Source organism: Aulonocara stuartgranti (assembly GCF_965226115.1).
Source record: "Aulonocara stuartgranti genome assembly, chromosome: 5".
In the NCBI taxonomy this organism is placed as follows: Eukaryota; Metazoa; Chordata; class Actinopteri; order Cichliformes; family Cichlidae; genus Aulonocara; species Aulonocara stuartgranti.
In genome coordinates this window covers 1,414,697-1,435,283 of record NC_138943.1, presented here as the reverse complement: position 1 = coordinate 1,435,283, position 20,587 = coordinate 1,414,697, and the positions used below count along the sequence as shown (strand labels likewise).

At 45.2% G+C, this 20,587-nt stretch overlaps 1 long non-coding RNA gene across 1 annotated transcript; it reads right to left on the bottom strand.

Annotated features, from left to right (window-relative positions):
- Window positions 1-7,672: 7,672 nt before the first annotated feature.
- LOC309706727 lies at window positions 7,673-19,533 on the bottom strand. Its single transcript, XR_014276775.1, has 5 exons — window positions 18,997-19,533; window positions 15,485-15,593; window positions 14,611-14,701; window positions 14,163-14,368; window positions 7,673-8,104 (listed from the first exon to the last, which is right to left on the bottom strand). It is a non-coding gene; the product is annotated as an uncharacterized lncRNA (long non-coding RNA).
- Between the last annotated feature and the right edge of the window lie 1,054 nt (window positions 19,534-20,587).

Below are 20,587 nucleotides of genomic sequence, written 5' to 3'. Positions count from 1 at the left end.
ACACATGTTGCCTAATACAGGATCAGCTGGTGAGGCACAGGGACACATTTGTCCACAGAGCAACGTGTTGTTCGTTTCAAATAAAAACCACGTCATCGTTGGGAAATAGCATCTTTTTATGATATTCTTCCACATTAATGCTGAGTTTATGTAGTTTACAAAGTGCTTTGACAGACAGAATATTACATTTGAACATCAAGCCGGCGCCAAAAGTAAAGCACGACTGATCCGATCTGTCAGGTTTCTTAGGATTTGAATCTGGAGATGACGAGCCAGGAGGTTTGTGTCCAACACCATTCATTGTCCTGTTTGTTCATTAATGACTTTAATATAATGTAGTTCGATACTAATGATAATAATAAAAAATCATCTTTGCTTAAAGTTACTTTAACTTTCACAACATCAGCCTCTTTTTTCATTCGTTGGGCTTCTTTGCTCTCAATTAATAAATGAGTGCAGATCTTCCTGTTAGACAGGGCATCACTCCCCAACAATGGCACTAAGAACCAAAAAGCTCTCTATAGCATTATTATCTCTTCAGATCAATCTATTGACCTTGAAGGAGAGGTCAGAGGTCAAATGTGAGATGACATGTCAAATCTTTCTTCATGTTGACAGTACACAGCACACTTGTAAGGCTTTTTGTTATTTTTCTCCCAGTAAATCATGACGTTGAGCTTGAAGTCCTCAGTAGATGTAAACCAGCTTTTAATAGATTGTTGGCAGAATTCATCCTAAACCTTCGAGCTTTTGCGTTTACACGCAAACTTTACTAAAAACACGACGGAGGTAATTAATCACACGGCCAGCAGTCGTTTGGTCCAGATTACCTGAGTGGGAATTCAAGCTTTTGTCACACTGAGATCTTGTTTGGTTATAAAATACATTCAGTTACATTTGAGATTTGATGTAGGTAAAAAAAACAAAACCTTTTTGTGTGGTTTAGGAACCAAAATGTCTCAAATGGAGCCGAGCAGAGAAGGCTGAGCTCTTTAGTTACATTTAGTTTATTTTAAGCCACAAACGGGATAACGGCTGTGTGATCGGTGCCTCTGTCGCCCATTCATGTGGACTTTTCCAAACAGGAGCCGTAAAGACACCAGCAGATTTTGACCATCTGGAACAAGAACAGTGTGATATGTAACTCTCTGAAAGTTTGCTTTAATGTTTATGTGATATATAAATAACCACATTCATGTGAAATTAGATGTTGGGGGGAAACACTGGTGATGATGCTCAGCAGAAGCCATCCCCACATGGCTAAAGTTTATTAAGCGCGTCCCCTGAAGCCTCCTGAGGAAAAGGAAATTACAAAAATAAAACAAATTGCAGCTTCTTGAGCATTCATCTCACACACACACACACACACCGCCTCTCCATCGTTTGCCCTCTCAGCTAATCTTCTCCGCTCTAATACGCATGAGGTCATAAAATCTGATTTGCCTCCACTCCTCTACTGAGAGCCACTAATTCCCAATTTTGTTCTTCCTGTCCATGGCGGCGTTCCTTTTCATTAATTGAGATTCGCTTACACACACACACACACACACACTTTTAGTTTTTGCATCATCAAGTGAAGTCGGCCTGTGGTGGCAGGCTGGACGTGCGCTGTCATTATCCAAGAAATGTACGTCGTGAGTCGTGTGGAATGGCAATCAGGGAGGTGACGGGCAGGACGCCGTGCACACCGAGTGGAGGAGAGGTGGAGGAGGTGGGGGGTTAATTTCAGACAAAGTGAAGTGGATCATAGTGGCATTAGCATAGAAGAGAAGTGACGACAGAAAAAGAGGAAGAGTGACAGAAGTGGAGAAAGCTCCGTCAGAGATTCCTGCTGATGAAAGTCCAGCTGTGGTTTGTGTAATCGATCTTTAAAGGTCAGCACAGGAGACACAGGACAATCAAAGGAAAACTCATCTTCATGGGGACCAAAGACTTGTGTGTCTTTGGGATTCATATTCCCAATAAGCAGCAGCACATGAAAAGATCCAGCCTGTGAGCTGGATGCTGCTACATGTACTGTACGCATGCTACATTTGGTAGAAGGTGCTCAATTATTTCTGTCATTATTCATTTAAATAGTTAAAAATTGTACTTGCTCAGCACCTTTTTAGTCTTATTCCCATTATTGGTGTGACGTCACCACCGGTGACATCATCGTAGGCCTGAAACTATTCTGGTTTCAGGTACTCTGACATCATCAGTCAGGCTGAGGTCACAACATGAAGACCCAGAGTTTGTAAATGTAAGGATTGTCCAAATTCATGGGCTGCATCCTCCTGAGGACCCGTCTACGTGGGCCGGGTCCTCAGAAGGTCGGGCAGGCTGGAAGTGTGAGGCTGTGAAATGGGACGGTCTCGCCTTCAGATTAGCGTCACCGCTGTCTCGGAGGAGTTTAATAAACTCGGCCGTCTGCTCCTTGCTATCTAAAAGATAACAGGACACTGGTGTAAACTCTCACACTTCTGTTTAATCAGTTTTCTGTTTGACATTTATTCAGCTGTGTGAAAACCAAGGAGGAACCCACCCGGGGGATTAATAAAGTTGTATTTTATCTAATCTAAGAACTTTAATCTCAGCCAAACCGATTTACTCACGAACAAACAAAACACTGAAAAAGCCCAACAATAACATTTTTAGGTTGTCTAAGTCAGCGGTCCCCAACCCCCGGGCCTCGGACCAGTACCGGTCCGTGAATCGTTTGGTACCGGGCCGCGAGAGTTGAGGCTCAGGTGAGAAATGTCTGGTTTTCAGGGTTTTTATCGGTTTTCAGCATTATTTTGTTATCGTTTTTATCGTTACCCCTACCGACACCATAAAGGCCGGTCCGTGAAAATATTCTCAGGCATAAACCGGTCCGTGGCGCAAAAAAGGTTGGAGACCACTGGTCTAAGTGACATATATATTACGTTTAACCTGAGTAGCGAAAGACCGCCGTGATGTGAAAACGATGTGCCGGGAGTTGTGCCGTTCTTGGCGGCACAAAAGTTTATTTTGTGACCCAGAAAGATTAGTAAGAGTAATTTTAAAACTTAGCAGCGGTCGCCATTGTTGGAAACTGGAGTTTGGCTGGGCCGCGCTATGAATTCTGGGATAGGTTGGGCCACGAAGGACACACCCGTCCCATCCTTCACATGGAAATGAGGGACTGCATGAGGGACTGCAACATTCTGTGCTTCACGGAGACATGGCTGACCCCCACCAGGCCGTAACTCCGTCGGATTCATTCTTTGTGCTCCGCGCGGACAGAACGGCAGAGTCGAACAAAACCAAAGGTGGAGGAGTGTGTTTCATGGTAAACAGAAAGTGGTGTGATGCCAGGAGCATTTCTACTGTCTCCAGCGGCTGCTCGCCACATCTGGAGTTCCTGAGCATTAAGTGCCGCCCTTTCTATCTGCCCCGTGAGTTCACCTCAGTCATCGCCACGGCGGTCTACATCCCACCCCAAGCGGACACAGGTATGGCTTTGTCCGAATTACATGATGTGCTGAGCTCGCTTCAAAACAAGGACCCGGGCGCAGCCCTCATTGTAGCAGGAGACTTTAACAAAGCGAACCTCAGACAAGTCATGCCAAACTTTTACCAGCATGTCTCGTGTCCAACGAGAGGGGATCGGATTTTGGATCACTGCTACACGCCATACAAGCAGGGCTACAAAGCTGTCTCACACCCGGCTTTTGGGAAGTCTGACCACAACGCCATCTTCCTCATTCCCCAGTATAAACAAAACATACGGAGGGAAGACGTGACCAAGAGGGAGGTAAAACGGTGGACTGCCCAATCAGAAGCTACGCTACAGGACGCACTCAACGACGTAGACTGGGACATGTTCAGAGCATGCGCAGTCGACATCAACGAGGTTACGGAAGTAGCAGTATGCTTCGTCAATATGCTAGCGGAGGAGATTATCCCCACTGCGAGAGTCACCACATTCCCAAACCAGAAACCGTGGATGGACAGATCGATCCGCACTGCAGTAAACGCCAGGACCGCCTCCTACAACGCGGGTCTCGCCACTGGCGATATGAGCGCCTACAAAGCGGCCTCATACGGCGTGCGGCGCGCGGTGAGAGATGCCAAACGCCGGTACCGGGAACGTGTGGAGTCCCGCTTCCACCAGGGCGACACACGGAGTATGTGGCACGGACTAAGCACCATTACGGACTACAAAGCCAGGGACACTGCGCCGATCAACGCCGACTCTGCATTCACCAACGAGCTGAATCGGTTCTACGCCCGTTTCAAGGTTAGCCAGGCGGCTAATGCTATCTACCGCCTGACTACCGAGGACAGTGACGTCATCAGCGAGAGACCGGTGACCAGCATCGCGGAGCATGACGTCCGAGCGGCACTGAGGAGAGTGAACACAAGGAAAGCGGCGGGGCCAGACGGCATCACCGGCCGTCTGCTGCGCTGCTGTGCTGACCAGCTAGCAGGTGTGTTCACTTACATCTTCAACGAGTCCCTGGCGAAGTCTGTGGTCCCCACATGCTTCAAAAGATCCACCATCATCCCTGTTCCCAAGAACAGCAAACCCTCATCCCTGAACGATTACCGGCCAGTTGCACTGACCTCGGTAGTAATGAAGGTGTTTGAGAGGCTGCTGAAGAACATCATCTCCTCCTCCATCCCAGACACCACAGATCCGCTGCAGTTCGCCTACAGATCCAACAGATCCACAGAGGATGCCATCGCCCACGTCCTACACACCACTCTCAGCTATGTGGACAAGAAACAGGGTAACTATGTGCGAATGCTGTTTGTTGATTACAGTTCAGCGTTTAACACAATAGTGCCCTGCAGACTGTTCACAAAGCTGAGGGATCTGGGACTTAACAGCCGTCTGTGTGCATGGGTGTTAGACTTCCTCACTGGCAGAACTCAGGTGGTGAGGGTGGGCAGGTGCTTCTCCAACAGCATCACCATCAACACAGGAGCACCTCAGGGATGTGTCCTCTCGCCACTGCTCTACTCCCTCTACACTTCAGACTGTGTGGCCACCCACGGCTCCAACACCATTGTGAAGTTTGCTGACGACACAGTGGTGTTGGGTGCCATCTCCAACAACGATGAGGCGGCCTACATGGATGAAGTGAAGAATCTGGCATCGTGGTGCCAGGACAACCACCTCCAGCTGAACGTCAGCAAGACCAAGGAGCTGGTGGTGGACTTCAGAAGGGGTCAGCATAGAGACTACAAGCCCATTATCATCAATGGAGCTCCAGTGGAGAGGGTGCAGTCCTTCAAGTATCTTGGTGTTCACATCTCCTCAGACCTGACATGGGCTGCCCACATTCAGGTCCAGACCAAAAAGGCTAGGCAGCGCCTGTATCACCTACGACAACTGAGGAAGTTCAGGGTCTCTCCAAAGATCCTCAGGATTTTCTATACAGGCGCTGTGGAGAGCATCCTCACACAGAACATGACATCGTGGTTTGGGAACAGCTGTGTGAAGGACCAAAAAGCTCTCCAGAGAGTGATCCGTACAGCAGAACGCTGCTGCAGGATTGCTCTCCCCCCGCTTCAGGACACCTACACCAGGAGATGCCGGACTAGAGCAGCGCAGATACTGAAGGACCCGTCCCATCCTGGCAACAAACTGTTCCAACTTCTGCAATCTGGTAGAAGGTTCCGCATCTTCCGGGCAAGGACAGAGAGACTCAAGAGGAGCTTCTATCCCCAAGCCATCCGTGCCCTAAACACACACACCCGCCCTCTCACATCATCTATAATTGACTGAGACAGGACTCTTCCAGACACTAAACCAAGGCACAATGTACATTTCAATTCCTTTAATTTTAAATATGTTTATATTGTCTATCCTGTAAAATAGTCAGATGTCTATCCATATTAATGTACAGAATTCACCTGCTAGCTGCTACTACTGCACATTCACCCAGTGTATATACTATATGTATGTATATATATATATATATATAATGTTCTTCCTCTACACCCCCCCCCCCCCCCCCCCCAATTTTTGCACATGTCGAGGAGCGTGTCAGACTACATTTCACTTTGTGTTATACTTGTATAACTATGCATGTGACAAATAAAGAACCTTGAACCTTGAAAAGGAGGACACATTTGTCGGCCGCATTCGGAGGAGTCTACAAATTTGGACAGCCTTTGTCGCGTCGCTGTGACGTAATCGGTCTACAAATGCGGCCTCAGGAGGATGCAGCCCATGAATTTGGACACCCCCGTAGTGTGTTCAAATGAAAGAGGTGGAGCTGGCAGCATCTGGCCAATCAATTTCCTATCAGGCCAAAAGCTACAAATAAGTACCCTGTTTTAGGATATCAGGGCTTAAAGGAAAAACATATTATAAAGTTGCTTCTAAGATCTAAATGTACTGATGCTCATCAGAGGAGCCTCTGACTGTCTGCACTCTGAAGTCTGAGGGAGCTTTTCCGAGCAGCAAAACAAAAGATCTGTTTTCTAGAGATCTGATTGGTCAGTAGGTGGTGATTTTCCAAACTCGAACATGGAGCCCTCGGCAACGCTGAAAACACGGCATTAAACCCAAAGTTACCCTGATAATGTTCAAGGGCTAGTTTATTGTGCAACTCGCTGACGCCTCTTTGTTGACGCAGTAGAGGAACTGGGGTTAATCATGGTTCATCTTCAATGAAAACTACAATCTGAGCTACTGACCCCAGCAGTCAGAGGTCAGTGGTTCTGTTCAGTTTCTTTTTTCATGTAGAAGATCAAATCTACAACTCTAGCATGCAGCACTTGCGTAGCCAACAGTGCTGCCCTTTAGAAAATCACTTTGATGATGTGATCTCAGTAATTTGTTCCACTTTCAGACAGTTTGAGCTGCTGGAATAAATACATAAATGCATGAAGCAAAGCTGCGTTCATAAGTGCTGTTTGCAGGAGTTTACAGTCTAAATGTTGCAGAGGAGGCGCTCACTTTTCCTGTCTGTGAAAAAGCGTTTCAGACCAGACTCGTTTATCTGAACACGAGACGGCCGGATCAAAAACCTGGTGTTTTTAAAACTTAAAGACTTTCTCTGTTTTCTCCTCTCATTCTGTTTCCGTCAGTGTCTCTGTCCCTCAGTATTAATAAGTCAGCACATGAACCTGTTTGTGTCTCTGCTTCAGTTAGAACGTGAGAACATAATTACAACATTTGGTCGACACTTTGATCTGCTGATGAAGATGCTCAGTCCCTCTGGAAATCCATAATGATGCTTTATTTATACACAATGCTAATCTCTGGCTGCCTCCCTGCACTTTCTACAGGTGTGTCATTTTTCTGGTTGTATAATTGCAAGTTGTAGCATAATCCCAACTGTTTTCATGGAGTAATTGTAAGTTGTTGAGCTGCTGCTTATTGCTTTATGAGGTACTGAAGGTGCTCATCATTTAGTTACAGTATCAACAGCAGTGGACTTATTACAGGCTGATGATTATAGTGAGTGCCTTTGTGTACAACTGAGGGAATCTGTGTTTCTCCCTTTGTGTTTGGAAATGATGCTAACGTCAGGTTTTTCTCCCTCGAAATAATTTAGAAACTTTACAAAGAACCAGCTGTGATAAACAACGCCGAGTCCAAAGCATCTAACAAGAAAAGGAGATAAACACTACAAGGATATTAAAAAAGAGAAACAAAAGTAGAAGCATGTTTATTTTGGATTATTACAGCGGAGGAGTTCAAGTATTTCTGGATCTGTCTAATGAAAGTGCTCATGAAAGTCTTTACCTTACAATGCAACGTACCCTGTGGAGACTGTTACTGAGATTTGGCGCTACATAAATAAAAGTGATTTGAATTGAAGCTGCACGGTGCAGGAGACCGACAGAAGGATGGGTCCGCAGAGATCAGGACCAGTCTGTTGTGGTGAAGAGAGTTTCTGAGCAGAGCTGCTGCTTCACATCAAAAGGAGCCGGTTGAGGTGGTTCAACATCTGACCGGGATGCCTCCCAGGTGAGCTGTTTCTGGCGTGTCCAACTTGGAAAAGGCCCTGGGGCAGAGCCAGGATACACTGGAGAGATTGTGTATCACCTAAAAGAGCTGGAGGCTGTGGTTAGGGAGAAAGAGGTCTGCTGGGCCGATGATCCAGAAGATGGATGGATGGCAACATGCTCTCACCTCAGACTGTCAAAGAGATGCTCAACATGTGAATGTCTGCATTATGCACAAGTTTCCATTTGACTCGCAGCAGTCGCTAATGAAGAGTACAGCTTGCCTCGTTCTGCTTCCTGGGAGTGAGAACAGGTTATAAACAGGACATCACCGTTCCATCTATGATGCAGAATGTAAATGCTGTACACTATGCAGCCAGCATTACCCGTCATGTAATGTGCATTGAGGTGTAGGAGCCTATAGAAGCTCAGCTCGATGCTAAATGATGTTCTGGTGCTTAGGCTGTGCTCTCCAACATCAGACCACTAATCCTGCAGCCTTTAAACTCTCCGTCACATCGGTGACATGTGGTGAATTTCATACATGCTGCACTCTTTCATAACAAAAAAACATCACAGCTGAATTTAAGGCTTGAGTACTGTATGATATGCTCAACTGTCAATATCTACAGCTGGATTGAACATAATAATGTTTTAATATTATAATTTTAACAAAGCAATGATGGGTCATTAGCAAAACAGCAGGTTAAACTAAGTACGCTATAGGTTAAAATGCTAATCTGAAAATGCTGCTTGAGTCTGCCTCTTTAAAAGCTTGCTTGCTGTATTAAACTGTCATCCCCTCTCCATTATCAGCTTTCCTTTCTAACATTAGCAAAGACATGCTAAAGGATGTTAGCTAGGAAAACACATGTTGACCGAGGTGATCATTAAGAGAAAACTTATGCTTAGGCTACGATGACCTTGATTCAGGTCCCACAGATCACATGTTCTTGAGCTCGGTTAAGCCTGTTTGCTTCCTAAAGCTAGTTCTGTTTCCAGACAACGTGCAGTCTGTAGCTGATCTCAGAACAGACTGGTTAGCAGAGTTACTTGTTCAGCATGCTAACCTCCCATCAGCCTCACGTCAAAGACCAGCGGTGTATCCCAATGTCCAAACAACCAGAAAAACTTGCTGAGCTCTCTGCTTTGCTATTGTTAAAAGCACACAGACACAAATTTAGAATCATGCAGAGTTAATCCCACTTCCAGAGACAAGAGAAGGATGCAAATGTGCATGATGATAGAAGAGAGTTCACTCTTGGTACCTTTTAACTGATGTCTTTCTTTAGAATTTGCTGTGCAAAATCATTTTCTTAGAGATTAATAAAGTATTCTGATTCTGAAGCAATGCCTGCCTTGCTTGCCCTCACAGAACACAATATGTTCTTTGTGTGTCTGAAGTTAATGACCGTGGAGCAATTTATCAGCTTTATTCTTGGCTGGCACAACCCCTGACTCAATATCATTCCCTTCTTATTTTACTTCATAACATGCACGTGGGTGTACGCCTTCCACCACTTATACGGACTTAAATAAGACATAATTTTATTTTACACAAACAAACATCTTCCATGCTTTCATCTGTAGGCAGCTCCTAATATTTTGTACTGTACATATATGATGATGCACCCCAACTAAAAGACTTAAATATTACCTTATAGCATGCTCTCCACGAGACTCGATATGCAAACGGACCTGGAGCTGTGTTGACTGTAGTGGTGTCTCAGCAACATAAGAAATGAATGCAGCTTTATAACAGGACAAGCAGCCACAGAAAGACACAGCGCTGCACTTTAAAGGGTTCCAGGCCAAAACGAGCTGTGTTACAAGGGCTGTCACACAGTCCTTAACACAACAAAATTAAAGCTGATTATTTCACACAGCACCAACCTGAAAAGGGAGTTCTTCATTTCTATAACTTCCACTTCCTGCTTGCTGAGCTCACTCCACATTAGCTTAGTGTGGTCAGCTTTAGAGAAAACTGGGGTTTAAAATGGAGGACTTTCTTCATCATAGCACAGCAGCAAAGGCTCCACATCTTACTGTAATCGTTTACGAGGATCTCCTCACAATGCTTTTTCCAGACATGAAAGTGTGACAGATATGAAGCCGTTACACATGATAAAAACCTAAAAATGGTCATAGTGAAAGACACTATGCCAAACCTTGACTCGGGGCTGAACCCCAACTAACCCCAAACAGTTTCATTGCCTAAACCTAACCAGTGTTACGTTTCTAAATGTATCTGAGGAGGTTTTGGTTAAAGTCCATGTGAGACTTGAACTGTGGTTTCTGTGTGAGCAACACGATGAGTCGCGCAGCCTTCACGTGAACCTTTTCACCCTTTAGACCTGGAAAAATAGACATGAGTGAAGACACGAGCTGACGTAAGACTGCTGTCCGAGTTTGACAGGCACTCGTGTGACTTCTGTTAACCCGGTTTGGAAGCATCGGTCCTCAATGAGGCAGCAGCTACGTGCTGTCAGGTGAATCAGGTGAAGGAGGCGACTGATAACAACTGATAGCACGAGCTTCACTCTGAGTTTACCGCTCGAGTCCAGCTTTGACGTCTCACCTTTAACTGCTCCGACTCAGCTTTAGGTGAGCCAGTACTTTCTTCAAATGGTAATAAGAGTGCATCACTGAAGGATTCTATCCTATAGCCAGTTAAATAAACGATTTTGCACTTGCTGTTGGGCCGGTTCTCTGCTCAACTTATTTTGTCCTGCAGAATTGGCAGATTGGGGAGAATTAAGAGTGGGGGGGGGGGGGGGGGGGGGAACCTGATAGTCAGCACTGTGGTGGCCAATTGGCTGAACAGACAAAGAAAAGCTGCCACTTAGAAAAGTGCGGAAGCATAGCAGCAATGAGCACTTACAAAGATGTACCAAATAAATTGAAAAGTGGCATCCCACAGATCGCCACTTTTGCTTCCTCGAGCTGTTTATTTTCAGTGCTTCTCTCCCTCCTCATTAAAACTGCCTGCACTCTAAATCGAAGTTACTCCACGGTGCTACCGCTCCTGCTGCCAGTGGTACGTTTTACACTTCCAGACTAGAAGAACTAGGCCAGGCAGCTCCTTAATTACTTCATTAATTTTAATCTGATCCAATTAATTACATTTTTTCAGGCTCTCCCTGCTCTTCGTTCTAGTAGGTTGGAAGTTCCCCTGGATGGCGAGTGCCACTGCGGGAGACCTTGTGTGTCCTCTGGTGTGTTGAAACAAGGTGGGAAAAAATCAGAGCCACCCCTCCCCTCCTAAATCAATTATTTCTCTCCCCTGACCAAACAAAGACCCCCTTTCCCTTGTTATTCTGTAATTATTCAGCCTGGTGCTCTGTCCAATTTCGTGCCTTGACAGCACTTAAGTAGCTCCAATTGCTGCTTGCGAGTTTAACCCCTTTCGACCTCGGGCAGCCACGAGCGGCAGCCGGGCGAGTCGGCGCTGCCTCGCGGCCCTACCTTTTGTCAGAACACACCGGGGGGGAGTGTGCTTTGTGGGCAAAATGTTTCAGGACAATCAGCAGAAGATGACTCAAAAAGTGTTGCTCGAAGGCATGCTGCACCGGCGCACTGCTAAACTGCTGAGTTACTGGCTGTCATTTTCCTAATCAGCGTTACATTTCTTGGTTTTACAGGTTAATTATGGACCTTGACAGTTATTTTTGCATTCAGGAGCAAAACCTTTGGGTGGACGTTTTGAGCATACTGATAGTGGGATGATGTGCGTTGGGTTATTAGTGCGTGTTCGGTGAGTTTGTGTGTCATGGGGGAGGGGTGAGTTTCCCGAGTTGAAACAAGCATCCGCCTCTGGGGACAAAACTGCAGTTCCTCTAACATCCAGCAGAGGCTCCAGTCAGTCGCCATAGTCACATTATAGAGGTTTATTGGTGTGAGTTAATTAGCAGGTTTCAGTGTGGGTGTGATGCTCCATACAGTCTGTGGATGCAACTTGATAACCACAGTCAAATATCATGTTTTGCATTTCAGTTAGCACGGTGGCACGGTGGTTAGCACTGTTGCCGCACAGCAAGAAGGTCCTGAGTTCAATTCCACCATCAGGCCGGGGTCTTTCTGTGTGGAGTTTGCATGTTCTCCCCGTGTTTGCGTGGGTTCTCTCCGGGTACTCCGGCTTCCTCCCACTGTCCAAAGACATGCAGCTTGCGGGGATAGGTTAATTGGATAATCCAAAATGTCACTAGGTGTGAATGGTTGTCTGTCCCTGTGTGTTGGCCCTGCGACAGACTGGCGACCTGTCCAGGGTGTACCCCGCCTCTCGCCCTATGACAGCTGGGATAGGCTCCAGCGCCCCCCGCGACCCTGAAAAGGATAAGCGGAAGCAAATGGATGGATGGATTTCAGGCTGTAAACTTGTTTATTTCTGCTGGAAAGTTGGACTGACTCTCTGCTGGCACCTCTGCTGGATGTTAGAGGAACTGCAGCTTCTGGCTTCATTTCTCATCCTTAGAGTTAACAGCTTTTACATTTTACGTGATCTATCTCTACAGATTATTGGGGGAATTGGGGGATTCCCATGATGCATGATGGGTGTTTCTTCTTCACTCACTATGTGTTAATAGACCTCTCTGCACTGATTCATACTTGTTATTAATCTCTGGTCGTGTCCAAATTCATGGGCCTCATCCTCCTGAGGACACGGCGTTCGTGGTCTATGTGGGCTGGGTCCTCAGAAGGTCGGGTAGGCCGGAAGTAAACGGCAGTGAAATTGGACGGTCTCGCCTTCAGATCTGCGTCACCGCTGTCTTGGTGGAGTTTAATAAACGCAGCCACCTGCTCCTTGCTGTCTAAAATATAACAGGAAACTGGAGTAAATTCTCGACTGCCTCACACGTCTGTTTAATCAGTTTTCTGTTTGACGTTTATTCAGCTGTGTGAAAACCACCCGGGGGACTAATAAAGTTTTATTTTATCTAATCTAAGAACTTTAATCTCAGCCAAACCGATTTACTCACGAACAAACAAAACACTGAAAAAGCCCAACAATAACATTTTTAGGTTGTCTAAGTGACATATATATAATACGTTTAACCTGAGTAGCGAAAGACCGCGGTGATGTGAAAACGATGTGCCGGGAGTTGTGCCGTTCTCGGTGGCACAAAAGTTTATTTTGTGACCCAGAAAGATTAGTAAGAGTAATTTTAAAAATTAGCAGCGGTCGCCATTGTTGGAAACTGCAGTTTGGCTGGGCCGCGCTATGAATTCTGGGATAGGTTGGGCCACGAAGGACACACCCGTCCCATCCTTCACATGGAAAAGGAGGACACATTTGTCGGCTGCATTCGGAGGAGTCTACAAATTTGGACGGCCTTTGTCGCGTCGCTGTGACGTAATTGGTCTACAAATGCGGCCTCAGGAGGATGCAGCCCATGAATTTGGACACGACCACTGTCTCTCTTCCACAGCATCTCTTTATCCTGTCTTCCTTCTCTCACCCCAACCAATCACAGCAGATGGCCCCGCCCCTCCCTGAGCCTGGTTCTGCAGGAGGTTTCTTCCTGTTAAAAGGGAGTTTTTCCTTCCCACTGTCGCCAAAGTGCTGCTCATAGGGGGTCATATGATTGTTGGGTTTTTCTCTGTATATATTATTGTAGGGTCGACCTTACAGTATAAAGCACCTTGAGATGACTGTTGTTGTGATTTGGTTCTGTATAAATACAATTGAATATTTTAAAAACATCACACAGTGTGAAGGAGCGTTTAGAGACGGACATCACAAATGAATGTGTAAGAAATCAGCTCCTCACCTGTTTTGGTTCTGAGGAGTAAAATAGTACGCTTAAAATTTTTAACTTCATATTGGCAGGACTTCAAAACATAACATAATTCTGCTTTCTTCTTGCAAACGCCATCATCAGTCACTGCACTCGTTTAATGCTGCACTTATCTTCTTACACAGATTTACACTGAAGCTAAAAGTGCAGAATAGGCTGTTGTTATTTCCCAGGTGTCTCCACAGGGATGTGCTTGTCATTCTGTTCAGCTTATCAGAATATGAAAGTGTCAGGATGTGATGGGAAACCTTTATGCTTTCAGTTCGCTGACATTCACCCAGAATTCCTCGGCTGTCTAAATGGTAAACAAACAGACGAAGACGTACTGCTGGTCGCGCGGTGTTTGAAGAGACGTGAACGATTGCTGCTAAACTTCCCTGAAACGCGTCTTTACTTCACGCTACGTTTCTGAGAACACAAAGTCTTGTGAGCAAATGACAAATGAAGAAAACTCACAAGCCAGCGCGCACAAAGCCTCCTGATCGCTCAGTAATTGGAATCCATGTACCAATCACGTAACTGCCTGCTGCTTCAGTGGAGCTACAAACTCTCCACCTCCGCCTCCATCAGCAGCCTCATCCGTCAGCGGTTACTCTGGTATCCTTCGGTGCACTCTCGGTAAATGCTTTATTGGTCTGATCGTGCTGATACAAATGTATTTGCTGTAAAAGGAGCCGAGGAAAAAAGAGATCATCACATAAAGACTATAAACAGGCTCAGGGACAGACTGAGATATCTCCCACACCCACTCGTCGGAGCCGTGTCTGTGCAGCAGAGACTTGAGTAAACTCAAGCCAATGCCAGGTCAGTCTGGCCAATCAGCAGTCCTCTTACTTCTGCTGCTTAACCACAAAGTTAAACAACAGTAAAGCTCTTCCGGCTCCTCCCACCAGAGCATGCTTACCTCCATCTTTACTATGATGTCTGTCACCACGCAGCTTCAGCGCTCCAAGGGTTCCAGCTTCCCATTGGCTCTTTGGTTCCATGTGTTTTTACTGTAAATGCATTTTGTGGATCATTAAAAGCGAAACAGTCATCTGCCGTCATCGCCTCTGAATGTTCCCCCTTCAGATGAAGAAAACCACTGGGATGAATTTATGAATTTAGGTCAGTTTGAACCAGAAATTTGACAAAAAAAACAGAATCAGAGGTCAGATCTGAAATCCATCTCGACACGCCCGAAAAGATGAAGCTGTTATGGTCTGACTGTCCTCCCCGAACGATCTGCCTGCTGTATGTGTGTTTCTATCCCTTTTCCTCCCCGCTCTTCTGTTTATGGATGCTCGTGCTTCTGGAAGAGCGTCAGCGGCCGGTCTCGGACCCGGAAGCACCTCTGCGCTGAAGCTGGCTCACCTGCGCTCAATTTTCCCGCAAGCTGCCTCTAATCTTCCTCCATCTTGGGTAAAGGTATTTAAAGGTGTGGTCGGGTGACAGTCAGCGCTGGATTATTACTCTAAGCCGGTAGTATCTGTGAGCTCTGTGTTGTAAGGTTGTCGGCTTGGAAGCTCATCAGTCGTGTGTTGTTTCGCCTTCACTAGGAGTCTGGGACAGAGTGGGCAGTTTGGGAGAACCAACACAGTCACGGACAGAGTCGCACCAGGATTTGGGGAAAAGCACTATTTGGACTTATTTTGTGGATTATTGGGCACTGTAAATAAACACACAGTTCTGCATTCTGAGTCCTCTTTTCTAGCGAACCGTGATAGAAGTGAAGAAAAACAACCGCTAAATCTAATTTTTCTAAAACCTAAATTTTATCCAGAATTTTTTGATCACACCTGGCTGATGAAGAAAACTCCCCGAGGTGGTGTGTGAGGAACTGCCACCAGGGAAGTCCACGTGGGCACAAACCAGACGTCTCCTCACAGACGTACCACGGCTCCAAGTCTCACTGCAAAAAAGCAACCATGAAAAGATCAAACGCATGAACTCTGAGGGAGTTTCTTTCCTCACCCCCGGGGTCAGGGGTGGGGGCACATCAAAAATACCCACACACACCTAACCGATGGGATCATATTCCCGACAACAGCAGCAGCTTCTTATTGATCAGACCTGAAGGTGATACATTCGTCTTGAAAAGCGAGGAACGTTTCAGAGAGACACCGAGAAATGAAAAGCTCATTACTCAGTGAGAAATGTAGCCGAGCTTCAGTGTCGCTGCGTGGAAAGCTCACCGTGGGAGGTGTGCTGGCGTGACGAGAGAGAGGAGCTGAGCTGAAGTCAGAGAACCTGATGCTGCATTCACGCAACACGACAACCAACAGGTGTTGAAAACAAGACGTGAAAGCAGCACGAGGAATTACAACAACCTAACAGTCAGGAAGCACAGACGGCAGCCGAGATACGGTCACATTTTAAATATCTCAGGGTCGCTGTCGCCCACCTGTAACTGGGCAAAAAGTCAAAAATGAATTTCCTGCTTTGCCACGAATCAAACGTCAAACCCAAAGCTTTAGAAGAGTTCCTCCCCTGAAGATGTTTAAACTCAGTCTTCTTAAAGAGTACATCCATCACAGACTGTACATTGAAGATGGACATAGCCAGTGTGACATCACTCGTTAAAGCTGGCACTTTGGCTGCCAACACTTCAGGAAACAAGTTATCAGTGAATTAAAAGGCTGATTTCGGTTATTTAAACACTCCACCGCTCCCTCCTACTCTAAACTTTTGCTTCTTCCAGGCAAGCGCAGGTCCTAATGAGCCCCTCAACCCTCCATGATGTGCTGCCTGAATTTACAGCTAAAACCGAGACTTGCACCAAGCACATTTAAAATAATACAAAAGCCCGGAGGCTTTGCAGATCTATTCTACAAAACTAGCTAAACAGATGCCACGAAGCAGAGCTCAGGTGTCAGCTGCAGTTGCTTTCCCCATTACCCATTAGCATCCCCATTTGCAGACACTACACCAGCTCGACATGCACTTACAGAGCTGACAAGTAGCACATTTTTAATAACCGCCCAGGAAAGCTGTCGTAGCCGGCAGAGACTTGTGCATATACACACCGTTTCCCTCGTTTAACAACTACAGTGTGCATCTTAAACACTTTCCCAGCCCTGATTTCTCGGCCCCGTTAGGGGTTTATACTGGCAGCCATGCAGTAACAAACCCAGCTTTCTCCCAATTAACCCCAAATGCACAATGATGTGCATGGTGAACAGCAGCCACAGACACCTGCTTCACTTTTTATTCTGGATCCCTCACGGCGGGAGCACGAAGCAGTAAAACAAAGTTCAGATGAAGGAGACTCACCTGAGCTCCCGCCCTTCTTGCATTTCTGTCACGTTCCATTTCCTGTTTTATTCAATCATTGTGTCAGCCCACCAGTCAATAAGCTCCATAATAAAAACTTAAGACTCCAGGTGGGTGTGGGACTCCTGCATTCCTTCACAAGCCATGCCTGTGACATTTTTAATGATATTCATGCAGTTATTGGGGGAAACTATTAAATAAGCGCAGACGAGCGAGTGCGTGGGAGAAGGATTATGCATTTCAAATTGTCCTCGGTGCAACGAAATAAGTGTATCCGACACCTTGAGGAGGAAACTGATTGCTTCTGTTCATGTGGGTAATATTTTTCATGTCGACCACGGCACGGCGAAATAATTACTGAAAACTATCTCCTTCCAAACCCAATTGCTTGCTCTGCATTGCCCTTGTTGAGTGTGTACCACTGTGGTGGAGACAGTAGATCAGAGAGAGAAAAAGACACTGTGGGGATGGATTTGTTTGCCTGAACCTCGCTGTGTGCACCCTTCAGCTTCCCTTTAATGTTGAAGGGTCACTTCCTGTAATTGTAAAAACATACCCAGTTTTACACTAATCAGTCTCAGATTTCTGTTTCCAGCTAAAATAATTTCAAAGAAAAATTTTTCAGGACTGTGAGGACCGTCGTGCTCGAGCATGTTCCCCTACCATATCTTCTGTATGTCACAGCAGCGACTGTATACATGAATATCACTGTAATGGCAGCAAAGCTCAGCTGGACGTACCTCTCAGTGTCAGATACTTGCTATGTAGCTAATAGGGGTGCAACGATACACAAAATTCACGGTTCGGTTCGGTTCGATATTTTTTCGATACAAAAAAAAATGTTCATGCCTTTTTAATTTGTCATTTATTAAAATTATAAATATATATTTTAACACAAAAGTACAGTTTTTAAATTTAACCCTAACCCTTGTGCGTGTTGTTTTTTAGCTCGTCATATTGCAGCCACAGAAATTATTTTGTCCATGAAACCATAAAGCTGCACTTTCTTTTTGCCTTATAGTCTGATTTGTCATAACTTCTCCGTTTTGTGGTAAGCTTTTCTTTGGCTGTCACTTCTTCACCCTGACCTGTCTTATTTGGCTCAGCAGAACTAAAATATATATCTGTCTGTGAAGGTTCTCAGTCATCCAGGTCATCGTAGTGAAATATATATCCTGCCGCACTCACATAAGCTCAGCGATTCTCTGCGCGATCAACCTCTCACATGTTTAAGCTGCGGGAGATTTCACTTGTCATGTTTGCATAGTAAGCTAACGATTAATAAGACGATGTCAGAGGAATTGGTGCACAAATTATCATCACTCACAGATCAGTGCTGTCGCTCTCTATACACAGTTCGCACGATTGCAAAGTGAAAGCAAAAAAACAAGCGCAAATTCAAACACGATTTCAATATGTCACATATTGACAGTGGCTCACCCAATGACATAATTACCCAGCTACATTTCTGAAAGAATGCAAAAGCATTGACATATATTTTTCCTTCCTACAATAGCCCGACAGGCAGGGCAGAGATAGCCCCGGGACGTCGGGCTAGCGATATTGCGAGCCCTGTATCTGATTGAGGAATCACTCATCTTTGGAAAAGAGAGTTTATTACAGAGAAATGTCTCTTTCCAAAATAAAAGCTATACTATCCGCTTCTTCTGGGCTATATTCTCAGCAGCATATTAAACATATCAGGTCTCCATAAGGAGAATCCTGTGCTAACAGCTGTCTAAATGACTCGGCTAAAGTTTGTAGCATGCATGCTTGTTGTTTTTGTCTTTGCACTAGGATGATGTCGGTGTAAATGTGCAGTCATATTCGTTGTGTTCCCACTAGTGCTTTCAGGTTAATCTCGTTGAAATAACCTTAACGCCACAACACGGCAAATCTCCGTTAACGAGCTACCCTATACAGAGGGGCTAGACGGCCAACACGTTAACGAGCTAACTGCGCTAACACACTAGCTCCCACCCATGTAATTGAGCATTGCATGGCACATCCAACATACTGTTTTACTTTAGTCCATGACTCGCTTACCTTCAGGGACATACGTCACATGAAAACCAAAATAATTCCAAACGCCAGATCTGAATGAGGGTGGGGAGGTCCACTTCTGTCTCGCTAGCTTGCCCTGCGCTCTTCCTTCTGACCATGCTGTCTGTGTTGAGTGCTCAGTGAATCTGCGTTCGACTACTCCGCCTAGGCTGCACTCTCGAGCCTAGGCGGAGTAGTCAAATGCAGATTCACTGAGCGCTCAACACAGACAGCATCGTCAGAAGGAAAGTTGATAAAATAAATTACAAATTTTGTATTGTTCTTTTTTTTTTCTCCCCTTTGGTTTTCTTTCTTTCTCTCCCCCTCTTTCTTTCATTCTTTCCCCCTATCCTATCCCACAGTCATGTCTGTCCCGTTTGCAACTGAAAATAAAATAAATTCATAATTATAATAAAGGTCAATCAAATGGACCAATATGATGATCCACTTAAAATAAATCCTCTTGGCATCTTTCTTGGCCTCAAGACAACAATTCTGATGGCTATAGATCCAAACGGGACACAAAAAAAAAAAAAAAAAAAAAATTGAAAAAAATTGTAGTGTTCGATACATATGCGTACCGAACCGAAAGCACTGTATCGAACGGTTCAATATCGATACGAATATCGTTGCACCCCTAGTAGCTAAATTACAGCTAGCTGACTAACAGCCCCCATGTTAGCTGTTACTGTCATCCTCCTAATATATAACATAGCGTTACCTGGGTGTGTACTTTAGTTAGGAAGCTGATGTTGTTGTCACTAGAGCCAGTAGTGTTACTGTGTGACAGTACATACAAATTATTATCAAATGCTTCGCTGATTCATAAAGAAAAACGCTTAGGACCTATCCCGACACGTGAAGAGTGTGTCGTTTCCACAACAAGGAAAGACTCTGGAGGTCCCTATAAATGTCTGTAAACTTGTGTGAGAGTGCACCCCTTATGTGAAAGGGCCTTTACTGCAGAAGGAAGCTAGCTGTGTTACCAGCCATATTATGATTTGCTAATAAACCGAAAGAAAAGGTTGGACCACCATGAACCAAAAGTGTTGCTAATGCTAACTGTAGTGTTACCGTGTGACTGAATGGGCTTCATTAGCTAAAAGGTTGACTAATGGTAGCTTATCTGTATTAATAGCTAGCTGGCGAACATTAGCTCACTTGCTAACATCAGTGTTAGTTTGTGTTGGAATCTGCTGAAGCCTGATTGTTCCTCCTTCCTCGCATTCAGCACCATAATTTCCAAAATAAAAACCATGCTGAGTTCATTATGACTCGAAACCCACAAAACATCCCATAACTCCATCAGGAACGTGCTTCTCACTTACTGGAACATTTGCCCGGTTAGCTGTCATTTGTTATTAAAGATGGAGTCTGTGTTCAACTGTTTGGTTTAGGGAAAAAAGCTGTGGAAACTTCTCCACAAAGACAAATGAATAGAGAAAAGTCAGGGGAAAAGTTAGTTCTTTGCATTATATGGGTCATCAGCCCCTTTGGAAAGCAATAATGAAGTGTAATAATGTACAGTACTATTACAGCTAATTTTGTATTTAGTTCTGCTTTATTGCTTCCTTTGTATTAAAGTC